This window comes from Paroedura picta, chromosome 10 (genome assembly GCF_049243985.1).
Source record: "Paroedura picta isolate Pp20150507F chromosome 10, Ppicta_v3.0, whole genome shotgun sequence".
Classification (NCBI taxonomy): Eukaryota; Metazoa; Chordata; class Lepidosauria; order Squamata; family Gekkonidae; genus Paroedura; species Paroedura picta.
The window spans coordinates 13,613,341-13,634,221 of record NC_135378.1 but is presented as its reverse complement, the minus strand read 5'-3'; positions in this window follow the sequence as shown (position 1 = coordinate 13,634,221).

Genomic DNA, 20,881 nt, shown 5'->3' with positions numbered 1-20,881 from the left:
TACCAGCCTCAGGCATCTGCATCATAAAAGAGTGAGCAGGCCACCCTGCCTGTTCATCAAGGATACTGAAGGAGTATTCTAGGGCTGCCACCCTCCAGGTATGGTCTGGAGGTCGCCTGGGAGGACAGCTGACTTCCAGACTACAGAGATCTGGTCCCCTGGAGAAAATGGGTGCTTCGGAGGGGGGCACTAGAGTATCATATCTCTGCTGAGGCCCCCTCCTTGTCTCAGGCCCTGCCTTCCCCAGGCTCCACCCCAAACCTCTAGGAAGTTCACTCTAGACTCTGTAACCTAAGGAGGAAGAGTTTGGGGGGCAGGCCTCAGCAGGGGAACAGGCCTTTGTAGTTGTAACCCCTGGAGATCTCCACCGCCCTCCTCTAATTTCTAGGATGATGCATATGAACTTTGAAATCTGAATGGAAAAAAAAGACATTAAAATCTGGTCTGCCCCAGGAGGGAAACTGCGGCTCCTTTGCAGCACACACTCTTCTCCATGATGCACGGTTTGCCTGTCTAAAATGCTCATAAAAGGCATCCCAACAACCCCTGGCCATGTGCAGCTTGACGTCCCAAAGCCTCACAAGCCCCTTGACTGCCGTTGTCTTGCGGAGCTTCATATGGCCAGCAGCTGGGCCCTCCTCCTCTTTCAGAACCTCAGGCGCAGGCGTCATTCTGAAGGCAAGGAACAGGCCTGTGAATCAAGTGTCTTCCACGTACGGCAGAGAGCTTGTTTGCTGGCTGGCAGGGATGGGGCTTCCCAGTGTAAAATGCGGCTCACTATTTGATGTCAAGAGCTGCCAGTTTCCTCATGCGATACTAAACAACGCATTTGCCTCCAGAGCAGTCCAGGAGCTGGTGATGTTTGCCTGTGTCTTGTGCATGTGAGGGGGAGAAGAGTTCAGCAAGGGTGTGTGTGTGTGCCAAATATAAGCTCCAGGGGCCGGAAGTGGCCTGTCCAGTTAACAAACTCCTCGTCTCAGGTGTTCCGGCTGTCCAAGGCAGGGGTAGTCAAACTGCGGCCCTCCAGATGTCCATGGACTACAATTCCTATGAGCCCCTGCCAGCGAATGCTGGCAGGGGCTCATGGGAATTGTAGTCCATGGACATCTGGAGGGCCGCAGTTTGACTACCCCTGGTCCAAGGCAATGGGGTTACAGGACTCCTTCCTGGTATGTTAAAGAGCTCACCTGCCACAGTAGCTGAGAATGTGGCCACCATGGTGGTGAAGCGCCTCAGGCTTGCCCTCAATTTCTACGAGAGTACATCTGAAATTGCTTAAGCCTTGTATCAAATTAGTGAATATCCCTGAAACACACTTGTTTAAATGTGGTTCTCGATTTTACATGAAAGAGAATCCGTGGAATAATATTCTGACTTCTATCGTACAATTATATACTTTATGCCCTCTTGAGGTTATTAAAGTCATGGGACTTCAGTCGAGTCCATAAACAGATCATTGACAAGGAGGCAGCTCCAGGTATTTGCTTAATTCAGAATTCTAAATCCTCTCATTGGTACCTCCATTTTAAATCCAACAAACCCTGTTCTTTGACAGACCTTTCCCTGAGGAAAGTTTTTACCTTTAGCTCGATTCCAAACAATGCCCTCAGCTGATCTGCAGGGCAGATTTAACAAAATTCCTTCAAACCTCCGATTTTGGCCTTGGAGAAGAAGAGTTGATTATTTACACTGCCCTTTTCATTACTCAAAGGAGTCTCAAAGCGGCTTACAATCACCTTCCCTTCCCCTCCTCACAACAGACACCCTGTGAGGGAGGGGAGGCTGAGAGAGCCCTGAGATTACTGAAGAAGATAAGTTGGTTCTTATATTCTGCTTTTCTCTACCCAAAGGAGTCTCAAAGTGGCTTACAGTCGCCTTCCCTTTCCTCTCCCCACAACAGACACCCTGTGAGGGAAGTGAGGCTGAAAGAGCCCTGAGATTACTGGACAAGAGTTGGTTCTTCTATGCCTCTTTTTTCTACCTGAAGGAGTCCCAAAGCAGCTTACAGTCACCTTCCCTTTCCTCTCCCCACACAGGCACCCTGTGAGGGAGGTGAGGCTGAGAGAGCCCTGATATTACTGAAGAAGAAGAGTTGGTTCTTGAATGCTGCTTTTCACTGCTTTTCTCTACAATTCCATTCATTCATTCATTCATTCATTCATTCATTCATTATTCTATTTCTAGGCCACTTCTCTCGGGCCTACTAACTCATGGTAGCTTACAACAGCTATTTAAAAGTACAATAAAATATAGTACAAATCTTAGGCCCATTCCGCACAAGAATCAATGTGGCCAATTGTTTACAGCAGTGGTCCCCAACCTTTTTTTGGCTGGGGACGGGCAGGGCAATGGCCACGCCCGCGCAGCGCGCAAGCGTAGCCGCACCCGCGCATTGCGCCCGCGAATGCGCACCCGCGCGCTGCACAGTTGAAATCGCGCATGCGCGGCACTTTCACGCGTGTGCGTGTGCGCGAAAGTGCCGCGCACGCACAATTTCGGCCACACAGCATGGATGTGTGCATGCGCGGCTGTGCCGCACATGCGCGATGCGCGGCAGGCCCTGATTCCCTCTCCCTGCCCTCCCGCAGTAAGAAGCTTCCCGGGCCGCAAGCTTGTGGCCTGGGAAGTTTTTTACTGCGGGGGGGGGCGGGAAGAGGGAACCGCGGCCCGGCGCCCTGGCCTTCGTGGCCCGGCACCGGGCCGCGGACTGCAGGTTGGGGACCACTGGTTTACAGTACGCAATTCCAAAATTTAAAATAATGGACTTTGGCGTTATGCATACCTGCCTTTGGAGTTGAATTCAGTAGCGTTGCAACCGTTTCCCACAGGTTTCCGGTCTTGCCAAAAATCGCTAGCCAGGAAGAGATTTTTCCTGTGCTTTGTCCCGCCCCTGGCCGTCACTCAAAGAACAGCCAATGGACAGCCATTATCATGCTCCCGAAAATCCCCTTTCCCTTTAAGACAGGTTTTAAAAAAAACACACACGTTGCAACGAATCTGTGTTGATTCGTTGCAACGGAGAGACCCATCTAGCTGGCAGGTGGTGTATGAGCTGGCGATTCATCGTTGCCATGCTCCCCCGAGTGAAAAGCCTCCCCCCCCCGTGCACAGGCGCGATTTTTGGCCGAAAATAAAGGGAACTTGCAAACGGGGCTGGGTTGTGCTTGGTGACTAGAGGCGAGCTTTAAAGCAGCTCTGTGGAGGGACTGCAGTCAGAGAAGCCTCGCTGGGTGAATGAAGGCTCGCCGGTTCGTTGTTCTCTGCTCGCTCCGAGAAAAAAAGATGGTGATCGCTTCGCCAGAAGTTCAGAGGAGAGAGCCAGGGGGAGGGACTTTGATCAAACCGCAACAATGATAACGCACATAACTTTTTCGCTAGTGTTGCAGATTGGTTGCAAGAGTGTAGCGCTTTCCAGAGAGTGAATCCACTTTTTGGGATTTCCATGGAAGCGCTACAATGAAGCGCTTTTTGCTGATCGGTTTCAGGAATGTGGCAGATTGTGTATGACGTTGTTCATAACTGCATTTTAGTAGTGATTACAATTTGCCACACTCCTGCTACAATAAACCTGCGCAGAATGGGCCTTAAAATCCCCCAAATTCTTGCCTCATATCAATCCTCACCGTTCCAACCCCACCCATGCTGTTCCAGTTGGGCACATGGAAAAGGGGCAAGATCTTCCTTCTGCCCGGCCTCAACCAAATGCCTGGTGGAAGAGCTCTGTCTTGAAGGCCCTGTGGAACTTTGCTGGCTCTGTCAGGGCCCTCAGCTCTCCTGGGAACCCCAAGCTGCGCAAGTCTCCCTGACTCACATGAGGTGTGTATTGACCATCTTCTGTTTGGTCGTAATCTGTCTATCACCCTCCCTGTTTCTACTTTCATACACTCATCAGTTAAATTGAGGAAAAAATCTGTTGAAGTAAATTCTGAGGGAATACAAAATGAAGATTTTATTTTATATTAGAAAATTTTTAATGGTTAGGATGTTTCTGTGGTTTATATATTTAGGGTATGTATTTATCACATTATCTTCATATCTCCAATTTTCTTGAAAATATCTTGGATCCTCCATATTCTATTGTTTTCTTCTGTTTGCCTTCTTAAATGAACAGTGCAAAGAAATAGAAGAAAACAATAGAATGGGAAGGACTAGAGATCTTTTCAAGAAAATGGGAGATATGAAGAGAACGTTTCATGCAAAGATAGGTATGATAAGGGACCAAAATGGCAGGGGCCTCACAGAAGCAGAAGAGATTTAAAAAAGGTGGCAAAATTATACAGAAGAACTATACAAGAGCGAGCTTAACATCCCTGATAACCACAATGGGGTAGTTACTGACCTGGAGCCAGACATCCTGGAACGTGAAGTCAAATGGGCCTTAGGATGTCTGAGCAACAGTAAAGCTAGTGGTGGTGACAGCATTCCAGTTGAAGTATTCAAAATCTTAAAAGACGATGCAGTAAAAATGCTACACTCAATATGCCAGCAAATTTGGAAAACTCAGCAATGGCCACAGGATTGGAAAAGGCCAGTTTACATTCCAATCCCAAAGAAGGGCAATGCCAAAGAATTTTCAAACTACCACACCATTGCACGCATTTCTCATGCTAGCAAAGTTATGCTCAACATTTTACAATTTTAGCAATATATGGACCGAGAACTTCCAGAAGTACAGGCAGGATTTCGAAGAGGCAGAGGAACTAGAGATCAAAGGACAGGAAGGTCTGGAGGAAAGGAAGGCCTGGAGGATCATTGTCCATGGGGTCGCGATGGGTCGGACACGACTTCGCACCTAACAACAACAACAAATTTATAACTTTGTACTTTTTTCTTGGTGGTTATAGTTGTGCCCACTCTATTTATTTTAGTTTCATTTTCTTTTGATGTTCTAATGATGTTGAGGCTTATGGCTACAACATCGAACAAATAAAATACAAACAGAAGCCCTGGGGTGGTGGTGGGGGGAGTGTTGCTCCAGCAGTCCCACCACATTTGACTCCTGAAAAGCATGCTCCCCTCCCTCTCCATGTTAGGCATTGAGTTAACATAGCAGAAGAGAGCTGTCAGGTCCCCAAGGCTAAGTCTGATTAGACCATTTGTGAATTTCACACACACACAAAAAAAGCATATGGGCATGCTTTCTGTTTTGTCTCTTAGAACAGGGGTAATCTACCTGTGGTCCTCCAGATGTTCATGAACTACAATTTATGAACTACAATGGGAATTGTAAACCATGGACATCTGGAGGACCACAGGTTGACTACCCCTGCCTTAGAACTTCTTTTTCTCTTTCATACCAAAACTTCTCCTGGGGGTATTCTGCATGGAGCCAAATTGCATGGAGCCAAGTTTAAAAAACAACCTGTTCAGACCGCTTTATTATATTACAATCGTTGTTCTGCATTGAATATAGTCTGTTGAAAAACTACATTGCAATGCTCTCTGCATGAAACAATTCATAGCCCTGCCCCCTGGAGTTTTGCCAACTCTGCTTTGTTCTCTAATGCAGGCACTAATCTTCAGAGCTTCTCTGAATCATAGAATCATAGAGTTGGAAGGGGCCATACAGGCCATCTAGTCCAACCCCCTGCTCAACGCAGGATCAGCCCTAAGCATCCTAAAGCATCCAAGAAAAGTGTGTCTCCAACCTTTGCTTGAAGACTGCCAGTGAGGGGGAGCTCACCACCCCCTTAGGCAGCCTATTCCACTGCTGAACTACTCTGACTGTGAACTAATAAAAGGTAAAGGTATCCCCTGTGCAAGCACCGAGTCATGTCTGAACCTTGGAGTGACGCCCTCTAGCATTTTCCTGGCAGACTCAATATGGGGTGGTTTGCCAGGGCCTTCCCCAGTCATTACTGTTTATCCCCCAGCAAGCAAGCTGGGGACTCATTTTACCGACCTCGGAAGGATGGAAGGCTGAGTCAGCCTTGAGCCAGCTGCTGGGATCGAACTCCCAGCCTCATGGTCAGAGCTTTCAGACGGCTGCCTTACCACTCTGCGCCACAAGAGGCTCTTGTGAACTAACAATGCATGGCTAATAGACCATCTCAGGCAGGCAGGAGAGAAATGAATCGGTGAAAAGCATCTTTCAGAAACAACACTTAAAAGACGCTTAAAGCAGCAAAGAGGCAGTTCACCATGCAGAGCAAAATCAGTTTTGCGGAGTAAATTAACTCTTCTGTGTAGAGATCAGAAAAACAATGATGTATTTAGTGAGTTTTCATCAGCTTAGCCATCATGCAGAAGAGGCCCTGGGAAGCTTTTCAGTGTCACTGCGACACATTTGAGATCTGAAAGAAAGTTTTGAGCTTTTTGTATGTTTAGCCAAGAAAGTCCCTGGGTGTCATGGTCCCACCACCAGAGGGTGCCTCTGCACCAATGCCAGAGCCTGTTCTGCCAGATCCCTCGGAGGAGGAAGATGAAGAACTGGGGCAATCCAGCAGGATGCTGGTTAAAGAGGCAAGCCCCGATAGGGACACACAACCAGGTCCCAGCCGGGCAGTCATCATGCCCTCTGCGCCAGCAGCACCTCAGTCTGCAGCAACACCCCTTCACAGTCCAGACTCATCTCCAGAGCATAGGAGGGAATGCAGACGAACGGCATTGACAGCATGCCATCAACGTGCTCGGCTTAGAACAAGGGAGGAAGCTAGAGAGCCAGTTTGGTGTAGTGGTTAGGAGTGTGGACTTCTAATCTGGCATGCCGGGTTCGATTCTGCACTCCCCCACATGCAGCCAGCTGGGTGGCCTTGGGCTCGCCACGGCACTGATAAAACTGTTCTGACCGGGCAGTGATATCAGGGCTCTCTCAGCCTCACCCACCCCACAGGGTGTCTGTTGTGGGGAGAGGAATGGGAAGGCGACTGTAAGCTGCTTTGAGCCTCCTTCGGGCAGGGAAAAGCGGCATATAAGAACCAACTCTTCTTCTTCTTCTTCTAGATGGGGCCCAGGTGGGACTGATTCAATGGACGGAGACTGAGTACCAGGTGCAACCACAGCCTGTCAGCTCAGCCTGCATTTAAGCACAGCAAAAGTGCTTCTCAGCATGGGTACAACTTTTGCACAAGCCCACTCGTTCCACACTGTAAGAAGTATTGCTGGTGTGCTTTCTCCTAAACAGCCAGTGGGCCCTCTGCAGTGGCTTGCTTTTCGAGAAAATTGTTGTGATTTGGATTTTGGAGCAATGGCAGAGCTAATGTGAGATGTGAGCACTCCCCAGTCAGGTCTCTTTATGCCTTCAGTTTTGTTTCAAGACAACCATATGCAACGAGACAATTGGGACCTGAGCTGTGGGGCAGAGGAGATCAGCCTTCCCACTCCTGTTGCCTCATAAAGTTGGGTTACAGTCAGCCTTTTATTCTATTAATAAGACCCATAGGAGTCTATTAAGACCCATAGGAGCTCAGATCCCAGAGCCTCTTCTGCATGATGGATTAGTTGATGAAAACTCACTAAATACACCGTTGTTTTTCTGATCTCTGCACAGAAGAGTTAATTTACTCCACAAAACTGATTTTGCTCTGCATGGTGAACTGCCTCTTTGGTGCTTTAAGCGTCTTTTAAGCGTTGTTTCTAAAAGATGCGTTTCACCGATTCATTTCTCTCCTGCCTGCCTGAGACGAACTATTAGCCATGCAGAGAAGCTCTTTAGTTATGCAGATTAGTGGCTGCATTAGAGAACAAAGCGGAGTTGGCAAAACTACAGGGGGGGCAGGGCTATGAATTGTTCCATGCAGAGAGCATTACAACGTAGTTTTTCAACAGACTATATTCAATGCAGAACAATGATTGTAATATAATAAAGCGGTCTAAACTGGTTGTTTTTAAAACTGTTTTATTTGGCTCCATGCAGAATACCTCCACGTTTTTATCAGAACAAATAGCAGAAAGGAGAAGATATAACCACCCTCTGCTGCCACCTCATGGAATCAACTTGCATCAAGTCCTCAGTGCCACTGCTTTTGTTGAAATGAAAGATGTAGAGAGATGTGGATCATGGACCTCTTGCCTTTCATCAAGTCTCTCTCATATTAAGACCCTCTTCCATGAATTGGCTTTGTGGGATTCCTTCTGTTTTCCTGACCACTCAGACTTCAGTGTCACGAACCACGCTACTCTCTCACAGTAAACAAGACAAATGGGACATACTTCATAGAATAGAGCTCAAAGTTGCTTATTCTATCCAAGAGGGTACATCTGGAAGCATTATAATAGAAAGTCCATTGCTAAGAACAAATGGCTTGACTAGACTTAGGATACATATAGTCGCCCCCCTGTTTTGCATAATTTTCCCTGCCACTTTTTCCCTGCCACTTGCTATTCCCGCAGTAAGAGGGCCTGTATCTTCAAAGGACAGCCAGAGCAAAGCAAAATCTATATTTTTACACCTAGTAGCCAAAGGGCAGCTAGAACTACTCACTAAAACCATAACACGCAGAATAAGAGACAGCATCATGAAGGACACTCTGCCTCTTGGGAACAGTCTACGGTGTGTGTGTTTGTGCGTGTGTGTGTGTGCTAGGAGTCATATGTGGACAAGGACTGTTACTGCATTAAGAGACATACCTTGTTTTAGCCCCACTTTGGATTTCCTTTGGAAGCTGTGAGTTGATTCCAGCAGTTCCGCATTTGGGCTTTCCGCTCATCATTTGTGACATGCTTTCTGCACTGGGTCCAATGGAGGCAACCTCCCATCATGCTTTGCTCCCTTCCCCTTTTTAAAAATGTCTTTTTTTGCAAAATGGTGCCTGCTTGTGCCGTTTGTTTTTTATGTCCCCCTAAATCCCACCATTCTGAGCCTTTGATTGCTTCCCCCTCTTCCCCACAAAGTGAACCTTGTCTGGATGTATGTAATTGCTCTTCTATCACTATAAATATAATAATGAGGGATGGCGTAACATTTTGTTGCTTTCCAGGCAGCACTAGGAACGCAAGCTTCAAAATGAGGCAGAGGTTTTTTTTAACATAGTATTTACTTGGGTGCAGAACAAACCTAAAACGAAACTGTGCCTCTGGCCAGGAGGAAAGTCAACTAGATGTCTAGGGCAGCCATTCTCACTTTGGAAGGGGGCCACAAACTGGAAAATGTGAGAAGTTTATTAGATATTTTTATTAGAAGGGGAGCCCAAAGGGTTTAGGGAAGGGCCTGGTATAACTGAATGGATGAAATACTCTTGATCACAAATGACGTCATTCATTCCTAGAAAGTTTGGTCTTCATCAGGGAAAAGAAATCACACAGTCCATTCCTTTGGGTGTGCTTGAATCAATGCATTTAAGGGGAAAAAATGAATGCACACGCTTCTCTTGGGCGAATGTTCTATGTCTAAGACAAGATACATCGAGTATCGTTTGCTCACTCTTAGCTCAGGCCTTTTAGCCTAGCTCATTGCACAAGTGGCCGCCCTACTGCAGGGGGCTCTGGAGCCTGGGAGGGATGGGGGAGAGCCTGGGCCTGTGGGCCTGAGGAAGGGGGAGGCAACCCTCATCGGGGCTCCCCCCACCCTCAGCAGCCCCAGTCATGGTCTCGCCAGGCCTTGGCTGGGCTGCTGGGGGGGGGGGGGGAGGAGGCTGTCACCTATTGTATTTTTCGTACAACAGGCTTTTCTGCTAGTAGAAATATTAATCAGATAAAAGAGATAACAACAATTAGTGAATGCTCAAGAGACTTGTGCTGCTGGGATGCTCTGGCTAGGCCACAGTTGAGTTGAGGAGAGGAAGGAGGGGAGTTTATTCTCCAGAAGAGCTCCCTCTTGCACCCCTTAGGCTTGCTGAGCGCAACTACTCTCTAGCCTGTTGCTGGGGTCTTGATAGGACTGACCAAGGAGACAGGGGTTGATGGGCAATTCTTCAGACTCCATCTGTCAGGATGGCACAGAATGGGGCGTTTCAGAGCCCTTGCTCACCAAGACCGTGGTCAAATGACAGGGGTGGGTTGACTGTATGGGCTCGGAGCACCAAGGACGCCGTCACATGGCACGGGGAATCCAAGACCAAGCATTGGTGGCAGGAGGGAGAAAGGATTGGGGCGAAGCAAGTGGGACATTTTCCTTCCTGGTCTTTTCCCACAAAGACAGAAGACAATTCTTCTTCTCCAGCCTCTCCTGTTTCCCCTTGAGCAGGAGGCGGCAAAGAGACTCTCCCCCTGTCCTCCCAGTCTGAGGTTTAGCAATTGCACATCAAGAAACTGATGCGGACATAAATATCTTTGCCTTCCAGCTTCTGGGAAGATGACCCAGCTGCAGACTTAAGCAGTGCCTACAAACAACAGTCAAGCAGCCACAGGTGTTTCCTGCACAGAAAACTCTTCTTTCAGTGACAAGGCATGCAAACCACAGGCATACTGCTGGTCTGGAGCTTGCTCCCGTCTCACGGGTATGGGCATGGCTCCTGGCTCTTGGCTCCTAGCTGCTGGCTCCTGGAGGAGGATTTGACGGGGTGGGAACGTTCTGTCCCCACATGTTAGGTTAGTTTTCTGAGCATGCCTGCCCTCTTATGGTGCCTTGAAGAGGCACACTCATTTCTCCGAGGGCAAAGGCTACAATCCTGTTTCTCCAGCCCCGGTGTTATTAAACCACACATCAACAGCCCCTCATTTTACTACAGGTGGTGGCTGATATGGAGCATCTGCTCGGCAGTGACACACGCCTATTTGAAAGAAGCCTGTTTTGTCCAGCTGCCTCTGATCAGACACTTGGAGCTGGCTTTCACAATGGAGGGAGCCTTCCGTGTACAAAGCTTCCTTCGTCTCCACCCAGACTAAACCCTCCAAGCACAGACTAACATCCCCCCACACACACACACACTCATAAGATATTAATTTGTGAAGAGGATGTAGCTTTTTAAATGATTTTAAAATGCTGTATATTACTTATATGTAACTTATTGTTTTTAAACTTGATGTGATCTATCCTGAGCCAACCAGGGAAGGGCATGCCTACTGGAGGGGAGAGACACTTCTGGGTTGCAGTGTGTGTGAACGTGATCACGGAATACTTGTGGATTGTAAACTAAACATGAGCAGGCTGTGTGATGCAGCGGTAAAAAAGGCGAATGCCATTTTGGGCTGTATCAACTGGGCATCACATCAAAATCACAAGATGTCATAGTCCCATTGTATACGGCACTGGTCAGACCACACCTGGAGTACTGTGTGCAGTTCTGGAGGCCTCACTTCAAGAAGGACGTAGATAAAATTGAAAGGGTACAGAGGAGAGCGACGAAGATGATCTGGGGCCAAGGGACCAAGCCCTATGAAGATAGGTTGAGGGACTTGGGAATGTTCAGCCTGGAGAAAAGGACTTTGAGAAGGGACATGACTCTGTTTTTAAGTATTTGAAAAGCTGTCACTTAGAGGAGGGCAGGGAGCAGTTCCTCTTGGCAGCAGAGGGCAGGACCAGCAGAAACGGGTTTAAACTATGTGGAAAATTCAGAGTGGAACGGAACTGCCCGAGGAGGTGGTGAGCTCCCCCTCACTGCATTCCATCAGCAGACGTGTTGTGTGGGGTCAAGCCAGACTTGGATTAACCTCTTCAGGCCGCTGGACCTGCCTCTCCGCTACTGTAGGAGGACATGTTTCACCCAGTGCATGGCAGAAAGGGCACAGCTCTTTCAGCTAGAGGTGGGGGCAGCTTCATCCAGCAACATTCATGGGCAGACCTTTTCTTTCCATGCTACAGCCAGGACTAGTTCAAGATTTCAGTACCCCCACAATGCCCTCTTTTCCAGCCCCAGAGCTGCACAGCCCCACTAGCTGGTGTGCCCTTCTCCTGCTAAGAACCCCCCCTTCTCCCCATGCTCAGTGGCCACAGTGCTTGTCATGGGACTACTGTGGCTATTGCCACCACTGTGTGCCCCCTCTACCCACACGGCCTTCCTCAGTGACTCTGGGCAGGTGGGAGCAGGGGCACGGGGAGGTGGGAGAGGAGGTTTGTGGGCAAGGGTCTGTAGCAGCAGACTCCCCCTCCCCAAGAAGTCCTGGGTCCTGGCAGCTGCCCCACTCACGGCATGCTGGTGTCTGCCCTCGCCACCACCATGTGGGAGACCAAAATGCAGATGCATCAACCATGTGAAGGATCCAAGATTCATCTCCACAATCCTCTGTACTTAGAGATATGAGAGCATTTGATCCAGCTCCCCACTCACTGGTCAAGGGCAGAGGGCAGGGTGTCCCTCCTTCCCTTTGTATCCACACTGGGCCAGCCTGAAGCTGCTCCTTGTCTTGCCCATGAATTCTCCCCATGCTGGTCTCCCCAAGCTGTTTAATGGTTGATGCCATTTTCTGGCATCAACTCATCCCCACCTTGAAGCTTCCCCTTCCTAACTGAAGACTCTTCTCTGGTTCTGCCGCAATCCAACAGCCATTCTCTTGGCCCTGGCATCTGAAGGTATTACACTTTCCTGTGGGGATCTGAAGCTAAAACATGGAGCCTTCGTCCCAAACCTGAAGACTGATAACTGGAAGCGGGTTGATAATTTTGCTTTCCAACCCAAGAAATAGCTCTTGGTGTTTTTCCAAATTTTGCTGCAGCCCAAACAGAATACCTCTCAGTCTTTATCTTCCTGATATTCTTGCTCAGAGGTTCAATGATGTCAAAGGGAGCTGCAACCAGGACATCAGAAGGAGATGGAGACTGGGAAGGGCAGTCATGAAGGAGATGGAGACAGTCCTTAAAGGTTTGGATGTGCTGCTGGTGGCCAAAATCAAGATAATGCAGACAATGGTCTTCTCCCGTTCTGTGTATGATGTCAGACAGTGCAAAATACAGACAGGAAGGAAACTGATTCCTTTGGTATGTGGGGTCGGAGGAGAGTTATAGACATGGTGGGCTGCCAGATAGATCAAGGAATGGGTTCTAGATCAAAACAATCTTGAATTCTCCGCTAGAAGCAAAAATAACCAAACTGAGGCTATTGTGCTTTGGCCACATTATGAAAAGACCAGGGCTGATTCTGCACTTTGTTTATTACACTGTGGATCCTGCTGAATTCAGATTTATTTGAACTTGGGTCTTCCTCTATCCCCCCCCCACCCCAACTGAAACAGAAAAGTATTCTGCACATGGTTAGGGAAGCTCGGAAGGGGGCGGGGGAAGCCTCCTTTCTTTTCTTGAGAAGGCGGGATTGGAGACAGCAGAGGAGGGGGAATAAATCCAAGAGGAAAATCTCTGCCGAGAGAAGTTAGGGCTTCTGGAGCCTCTACTGAGAGATGTTAGGGCTTTTCCTTTAAGGGAAACCTTGAAGCCTGGGAACGTAGAAGCCTTTGAACTGATGCCCTGGCCAATCAGGGCATTTCTACAGTGTTGGAGGCTTGAGGCAGCAAGTTAGTTCGGGAGAAGCAGAGAGCTGCACCTTTACTCATGCTGATTTTTCAAATATTGAGGGTTATATCCACTCCAGGATATTGTGGGGAAAAGGTAAGGTCACTCTGGTTCAATCCTGCTTGTTGCACAGGGAAAAATTTAAATGGCCCTCCACTCACAGCTGATTTAATTGCAGACAAGAGATTGCTATCCTTTGCTCGATCTATCAGTATGCACAAGCAGGTGACTTTCAAGTGTTCTGATCTAGCAGGTTCATCAATGCATAACCCTTTCTGTAGAAACTACAAATAGTTTTGTGGTATGGCAGATTTCTTGTGACAGGCACTTCTGTGGACTCTGGACTCTATTCTGGGATCTTTCTGGTATGTAAACCACACCATTCTCGAATCAATCAAGTAGGTCATCTATGCTGGCTGGTTTCCTCACTAAGTCATATTAGTCCAGCAGCTGGACATCAGATCAAAACTGCTGGAGAGAGGAAGACAGGCAATTAACTGGGTGGATCTGTCCCTCTAGATGGCTGCTCAACCTCCTGCTTGATCTCCTGCAAAAGTTCTGCCAAGAGACTTCATTTCAAAGCCACCATTCTGTCAATCAACTTGTTTGTTTGCCGGTTACAGTTCAGGATTCAGAATTCCTGTACAGGGACCTGCCAAGCAAGAAAAATGTTCTGCAAAACACAGCCTTCTGGAGCCACCATATGGCCAATATCCATCTTGCTTTGCGATATATCACTGAACACAGGTGCTAAAGCCCATCACGAGGCACCAGTGACCGCAGCAACAAACCAGTATGCAGCTAAAGATACATTAATGCACCTGCTTCTGGTCTGGTTTTTAGAAGGAATTTGTTTTCTTTGCTGATGCGAGCTGGTAAATTCATCCCTGGTTTCATCTCCTGCAGCAAAACCACCCCCAGGTTCAACTGATTTCAATGAAGGTGAAATCCGGCCTTGAAATCAAAGCTTTCTTTAAAGCAAAGCCTTCTGACATTCTTATGTCCACTTTAATAAGCGTGGATTGTTCTTCTTTGTGAGAACTGAGATCTCATCAACATTTGGGACAAACCTTCTCTACTACCACACCTCTGCTCCAAATACGCGCTCCGATTTTTTCATCTAGGGTAAGGCTAAATCACTGCCTCCACTATGTTCCTGATAATATAAACTCTTTCCCACCTGCTTTTAGTTTATTGGCTTTCACAGGTAAGAACCCCGTCACCAAATCCGTCACCTCAAACCCTCTGTTCCCTTCCGTTCCCTTTCCCTTTCCCTTTCCCTTTCCCTTTCCCTTTCCCTTTCCCTTTCCCTTTCCCTTTCCCTTTCCCTTTCCCTTTCCCTTTCCCTTTCCCTTTCCCTTTCCCTTTCCCTTCCCGCTTGGGTCACTGCTGTATTGTCTGGTACTATTGCATATCCACTGTACCCATTGGTGGGAGAAAGGCATTTTGGGGGGGGGGGTAAGGGTTCACTGTTTATTGTTCTGTGTACCATATAAGTCATTTAACTTTTTCTGTAATTGTCCATACATTTTACTAGATTGCCCCTTTCTAAAATAACACCTTCCATGGGTTGAGAGTGTATCTGATGAAACATACCCAGGCAGATTTATTTGACAGACTGTCCATTTATGCCCCTCCATTTCCCTGTGACAGAATACTTCCTCAGCAATAGGCAAGTGTCTGAGAGGAGGCTTAATCTTGTGCCCAGGCTTCCTGACCTCTTGGTATATATCACAATACAAAGTCTTGATAGTCCGTGCAATTCTGGGCCAGAAATAACGATCTATCAAACTCTTTGTTTTTTTCTTACATCCCTCGATGTCTTGAACAGAAAAGATCATGAGTCATTTTTAAAAGTTGAAATGACTCCCCCGTGAGTATCACATACTTATCAACACTGAAATTTATTTGCCACATTGTTACTTGCTCTTCCAGTTTGTGGAAATCTTCCTGAACCTCTTCACAGTTGATCTTGGTTTTTAACATCCTGAATTCTTGTGTGTCAGTGGCAAACCTGACCACTAACCTGCTTATCCTCAGTTTCAGATCATTTGTGAGCCTCATTCAATAACATGGCCTCAACATGGATCCTTTTAGGACCCCAGTGCTTACTTCATGACGAGAATTGTCCACTTATTCCCACTCTTTGCTTCCTGTCATTTAACCAATGTTTAATCCATAAGAGAATCTGTCTTCTTATCCAGAGAAGCCAGCTTGGTGTAATTTTTTGTGCCCTGGCATGTTTTATCCTGGCTCTTTAAAATGGTCATGACTTCTTGTTTTTATTGACTTGTTTTTATTGAGCAGTTGCTATGATTTTTAGTTTTGAGCTACCTCTAAACAAGTTCTAGAGATGGGAATACACATTTACTAAATCATTAATCTAAAACTCTTGTGCTGATCTTGTTTCCAAAAAGGTCTTTTACAGCCAGAGTCATCGGCAGCATCTGCCAAACACAAGAGCTAAAATGGTTAAGGACCACAACACCTTCTCTAAAAGATCTTTCGTCTGAGGAAGAGTGCTTGCACTCAAAAGGTCACGCCTTGAATAAATCTTCGTTGGTCTTAAAGGTGCCACCGGACTCTGATTTTGTTTTGTTGTCCCAATATAAAGCTCAGTATAGCAAAGAACTTGGGTTCGTATCCCCTTTGTGACGGCAACACAGGTTCTCGACTATCTGTCATGAAGCTTTTAAGGACGGACTGTGGGTTGGTGCGTTCCACAGAATTCATTATGATTCACCTAATTAAATGCTTCTGTTTCCCTGACAGCTCTCTGGTGATCAGATGACAAACTTCTCCCCTTGGTTGCCATTTTTCATACCGTTGCCATTCAACTGAGGCATGAGCCCAGCAGCTGAAACAAATCACTTTCCTAGCAGACACAACAGGTATTGATTAGCATCTCCCAAAACAATGACCCCGGTCCCTTCAGCAGGTTTCATCTTTTTCAAAGGGTCATGGAGGCCTCCCTGGGAATCAACAATAGCACAATTGTCCACCACGCAATCGTATAGAGCAGAAGTCTTGGAAACATTCAACTGGCTCACACCACTTTGTGTGCCCGGAAAGGCACTGTTTGCAGAGAGCAGGCTCATCCTTGCCCTTTGCAAACCGCCAAGACCAGGGGTAGTCAAACTGCGGCCCTCCAGATGTCCATGGACTACAATTCTCATGAGCCCCTGCCAGCATTCGCTGGCAGGGGCTCCTGGGAATTGTAGTCCATGGACATCTGGAGGGCCGCAGTTTGACTACCCCTGGCCAAGACCCTCTCTCGGAAACACTGTCCAACGGAGGTGTGCTGCACAAGAGGATCAGTCATGCTCGGCAAACTGTCAGCCAGGAAAAAATTCTCACCAAGCTTTCAAGCCATAGTTTCTTTCTCCAGGGTCCCCAGACTCCCTGGAAATACAATTTGAAGACCACCGATAATAAACGGGAAACTTCTGAAGGTTAATTAGTTGGCATATTCCTGTAAGTTCCAGAAACTTAGAAACTGCCCCTAAGTGAACTTCGGGCAGCCTAACTAAGGGCGGTGTTCTTCGCATAGCGACCACGAGGAAGCTGCCGTCGCTGCAAAGCTATTTAGAAATGCTGCAAAGACCCAATCTCCATTGTCTCCGCAGCACCAAGGACAGGAGCAACGTGGGGCTGATCAGGACTGGGGCCACACAGCGTTTTAAAATGACTTTAAAATGGCAAGGTTGTCATCCTGTCTAGCTTGGCCCTAAATCCACAGTCTAGGCCACCAAAGCAGCCGGAGAGCACAAGCCTACCACAGACCAAGGTCTACTAGCACAGTTGCACTGGGATGGGTGGGTTTACAAGGTATAATTATTTGAATGACAGTCTTTTAATTTTCTCACCTTCCAAGGATGGCCACGCATTAAAACCAGTCTCTTCCAGTTCCCTAACTTGCCTAGTATTCGGCCTTTCTTCATCCAGGCCAGTGGTCCCCAAGCCCACCCGTCCTGGCCCCCAGGCCGCATCCCTAGTGCCCCCCCTTACAAACACATGCCTTTTTCCTGGTGTTGGGTCTACTGCACCTTCAAAGCAGACAACACAACAGACACCCTGCGAGGGACGTGAGGCTGAGAGAGCTGTGATATTACTGAACAACAAGAAGAGCTGGTTCTTATATGCCACTTTTCTCTACCCGAAGGAGCCTCAAAGTGACTGACAGTCGCCTTCCCTTTCTTTTCCCCACAACAGACAACCTGTGGGGTGGGTGAGGCTGAGAGAGCACTGATATCACTGCTCGGTCAGAACAGTTTTATCAGTGCCGTGGCGAGCCCAAAGTCACCCAGTTGGCTGCATGTGGGGGAGTGCAGGATCGAACCCAGCATGCCAGATTGATGTCCGCACTCCTAACCGCTACATCAAACTGGCTCTCAGCAGGAACAGGATCCCCTCCAGCCCATCTTCTGAAGCTGTCATTTCCTTCTGGAAGCTAAGCAGGGTCAGCCCTGGGGTGGGAGACCCCCAAGAAAGTCCAGAGTGGCTATTACTCAGAGGCAGGTAATGTCTCTTGAAACATCTCTTGCAGCAGAAGCAGAAAGAGTCAGACTGCCTCCAAATTCCTCACTGCCCCTCTGGATCCTTCCACCCCTTCTAGGGTGGCCATACTGCCCACTTTGGGAACCCCTAACCCAGACAATTATTTCAAACATGCCCATCCCCCCAGTACCTTAAGGACAAGGCAGACTCCAGAGGGCAACAACGCTTGGTACCTGCCAGGGCCCCAAGACCATCTCAGGGGTCCCACCGGAAAAGTATTGCTGCTCTAATTTTGTAAAAAGCTCCCAAGAACAGAGATGATGGGAGGCACTTCTCAGTCTGTATCCTGTAAACTGTCCACATTAAAAGGGATGCCCCAAATCTTGGAGCAGGTATTACTGAAGAAATCAAGGTAGGAGGCGTGTCCTCGGGACATGGGGGCAGAAGCCATTAACGAGCCCACCATATTTTATCTATAAGGAGGGAACCCTCCACGTCTTCTCTTCACTACCTGCTAGACCAGGGGTCTCCAGTAGGGTGAGCCGGGATGCAAAGAGCCTTTAAAAAGTGTGGCCAGGTGGGGCTACTAGTGGGAAAGGCTTCGGATTGGCCACTGGCATTCTGATTGGCTGTGCAGATTTTTTAAGCTGTTGCATTGGCCACAGCATGAATGCCTAGGCTGTGTGTCTGAAGGGGAGCTGTGGCAGCCATTTTCTGGCTACGCCTACCGCACCGTGTTAAATACCAAAGGTATGTGCAGGCTCAGAAAGGCTGGGGGCCTCTGGTGCTGGGCCATCCAGGTGTTTCTTCTTTGGACTTCCCTTATTCTACGATGCTCCTTCATTTGTGGAAGCCCAGCTCCAATGGGATATGCTTTTAACAAGCTGGAATCCAGATCAACCACTGTGTCTCCTTGCTTGGCCAGTCCCAGGCAGGCTAGCCGTACAGCTGCTGCTCATAAGCTGCTTCTCCCTCACAAATGCATTCTAACCAGCATGCCACAAGGGTGCATTTCCAGGACATTAAAAAAAATGTGGGGTTACTTTGTGGGCCCTGCATGAGTGCCTGTGGCAGTCTGAATGCAGTCTGCAGAGTTGACGTTCTTGCTTTATCCTATACTTATCAGCAACCATGTTCCAAGGTTTTAGAGCAGTGGTCCCCAACCCCCGGTCTGGGGACAGGTACCAGTCCGTGGATCAGTTGGTACCGGGCCGTGGATCCTCCTCATCCTCCTCCCCGGGGGCTGCCCTGCCACTCTGCCGCCGGCTCACCTTTGGTGCTCTCCAGCGGCCACCATGGCTGGGGCTCCCCCTTGACGTGGCACTGCGCAGCTGCTGCTAGCAGCGCCCCCCAGTGGGCATCGGGAAGTCAGGGGTGCTGGCGGGAAACCAAGTGGAGCAGGGGCTCAGATGGCAGCGATGTCCCTCGGAAAAAGACTATCCCCCCCCCCCCGGGCCTCAGTAAATTGTCAAGCACTGACCCGTCTCTGGTGATAAAAAGGTTGGGGACCACTGCTTTAGAAGATGAACTTCTAAAGAATAGTGATGTGTCATGAAACCTTTAGAGCAGTGGCTCTCAACCTGGGGACTGGGACCCCTTTGGGGGTCGAATTATCCTTTCAGAGGGGTCATGGCAGGGCAAGCAGCTTGCCCGGGATGGGGGGCACCATCCGCACAACAGCCTTGTGGGGTAGATTGAGATAGAATGTTCATCTGTCTGGAGCAGCAGAAAAGACTGAGATCAGCATGAGGCAGAACTGAACTGAGAAACCCCAGGAAGAAAACCAATTTATATGAAATCATGAACAATGGATCTTCATGCCATTGGTCAGTTTCGGTTTAATTTCTGTGAAAAAAACACTTGCCTAATTGTATGGTTGGGATCACTACAATATGAGGAACTGTTGTGGTGCAGAGTGGTAAGGCAGCAGACATGCAGTTTGAAGCTCTGCCCACGAGGCTGGGAGTTCGATCCCAGCAGCTGGCTCAAGGTTGACTCAGCCTTCCATCCTTCCGAGGTCGGTAAAGTGAGTACCCAGCTTGCTGGGGGGTAAACGGTAATGACTGGGGAAGGCACTGGCAAACCACCCCGTATTGAGTCTGCCATGAAAATGCTGGAGGGCATCACCCCAAGGGTCAGACATGACCGGATACTTGCACAGGGGATACCTTTACCTTTACCTTTATTAAAGGGTCACGGCATTAGGAAGGTTGAAAACCACTGCTGTATTGAGACAGGTCACAAACACACCTCCGAGAAGCACAGGGATTAACACATTGCTGCAGACAGATATTGACCTGGCTCTCTCCACCCAAGACAGCTGTCCTTTCTGAGCCTGACGTGCCAACAATATTTTCTCTTCCAAAAACTGCGTGAGTGAAAGGAAAGTGCAACCCTCGGGACTTCTGGGCCCGGACACCGACTGCCAGTGTGGTGTAATGGTGAGGAGTGTTGGACCAGGGTCTGGAGACCCAGGATGAAATTCCCATTCTGCTACTGACCAGTCAGACCAGTCAGTTGACATTCTATCTCACAGGGCTGAGGAGAGGACAAAACAGGAGAGAGGAGAATGGCATAAGGCATTTCGGGGAGTGAATAAATGAAGGCAAGAAAAGGATCATTGAGCACCTGGCTTACAAGGAAGCAATTCCGTGTTGTTGCTGTTGTGCTTCTGTCCTGTAGAGTTAATGGGGTTTTAGCTAAGGACAACTGCAACCCGCCACGAGCCAGTCCCAGGAGTGGCGGGAAATACACTTTAATTAATTAATTAATAATAGTAATAATAATCTGCATAGCACTGGTGATGCAGCAGTTCTTTCACGACACAAAGTCGGTCATTGCAGATGTAAATACCAAATCTTCAACATGTAAGGGTAGCATTTGGACAGCGTTATTCAGTCGCTGTGATAAAATAATTCTTTGTAGCCTGGACAAGAAACTCAGCAGTATGAAATGAAATCTACAGACCTTGAACATAATACCTTTCATTTGCCAGAAATCATGAGGGGATGGGGGCCCTGAAATACAAGGGAAGGCAAATTGGTTAATTGAAGAATCTGTAGG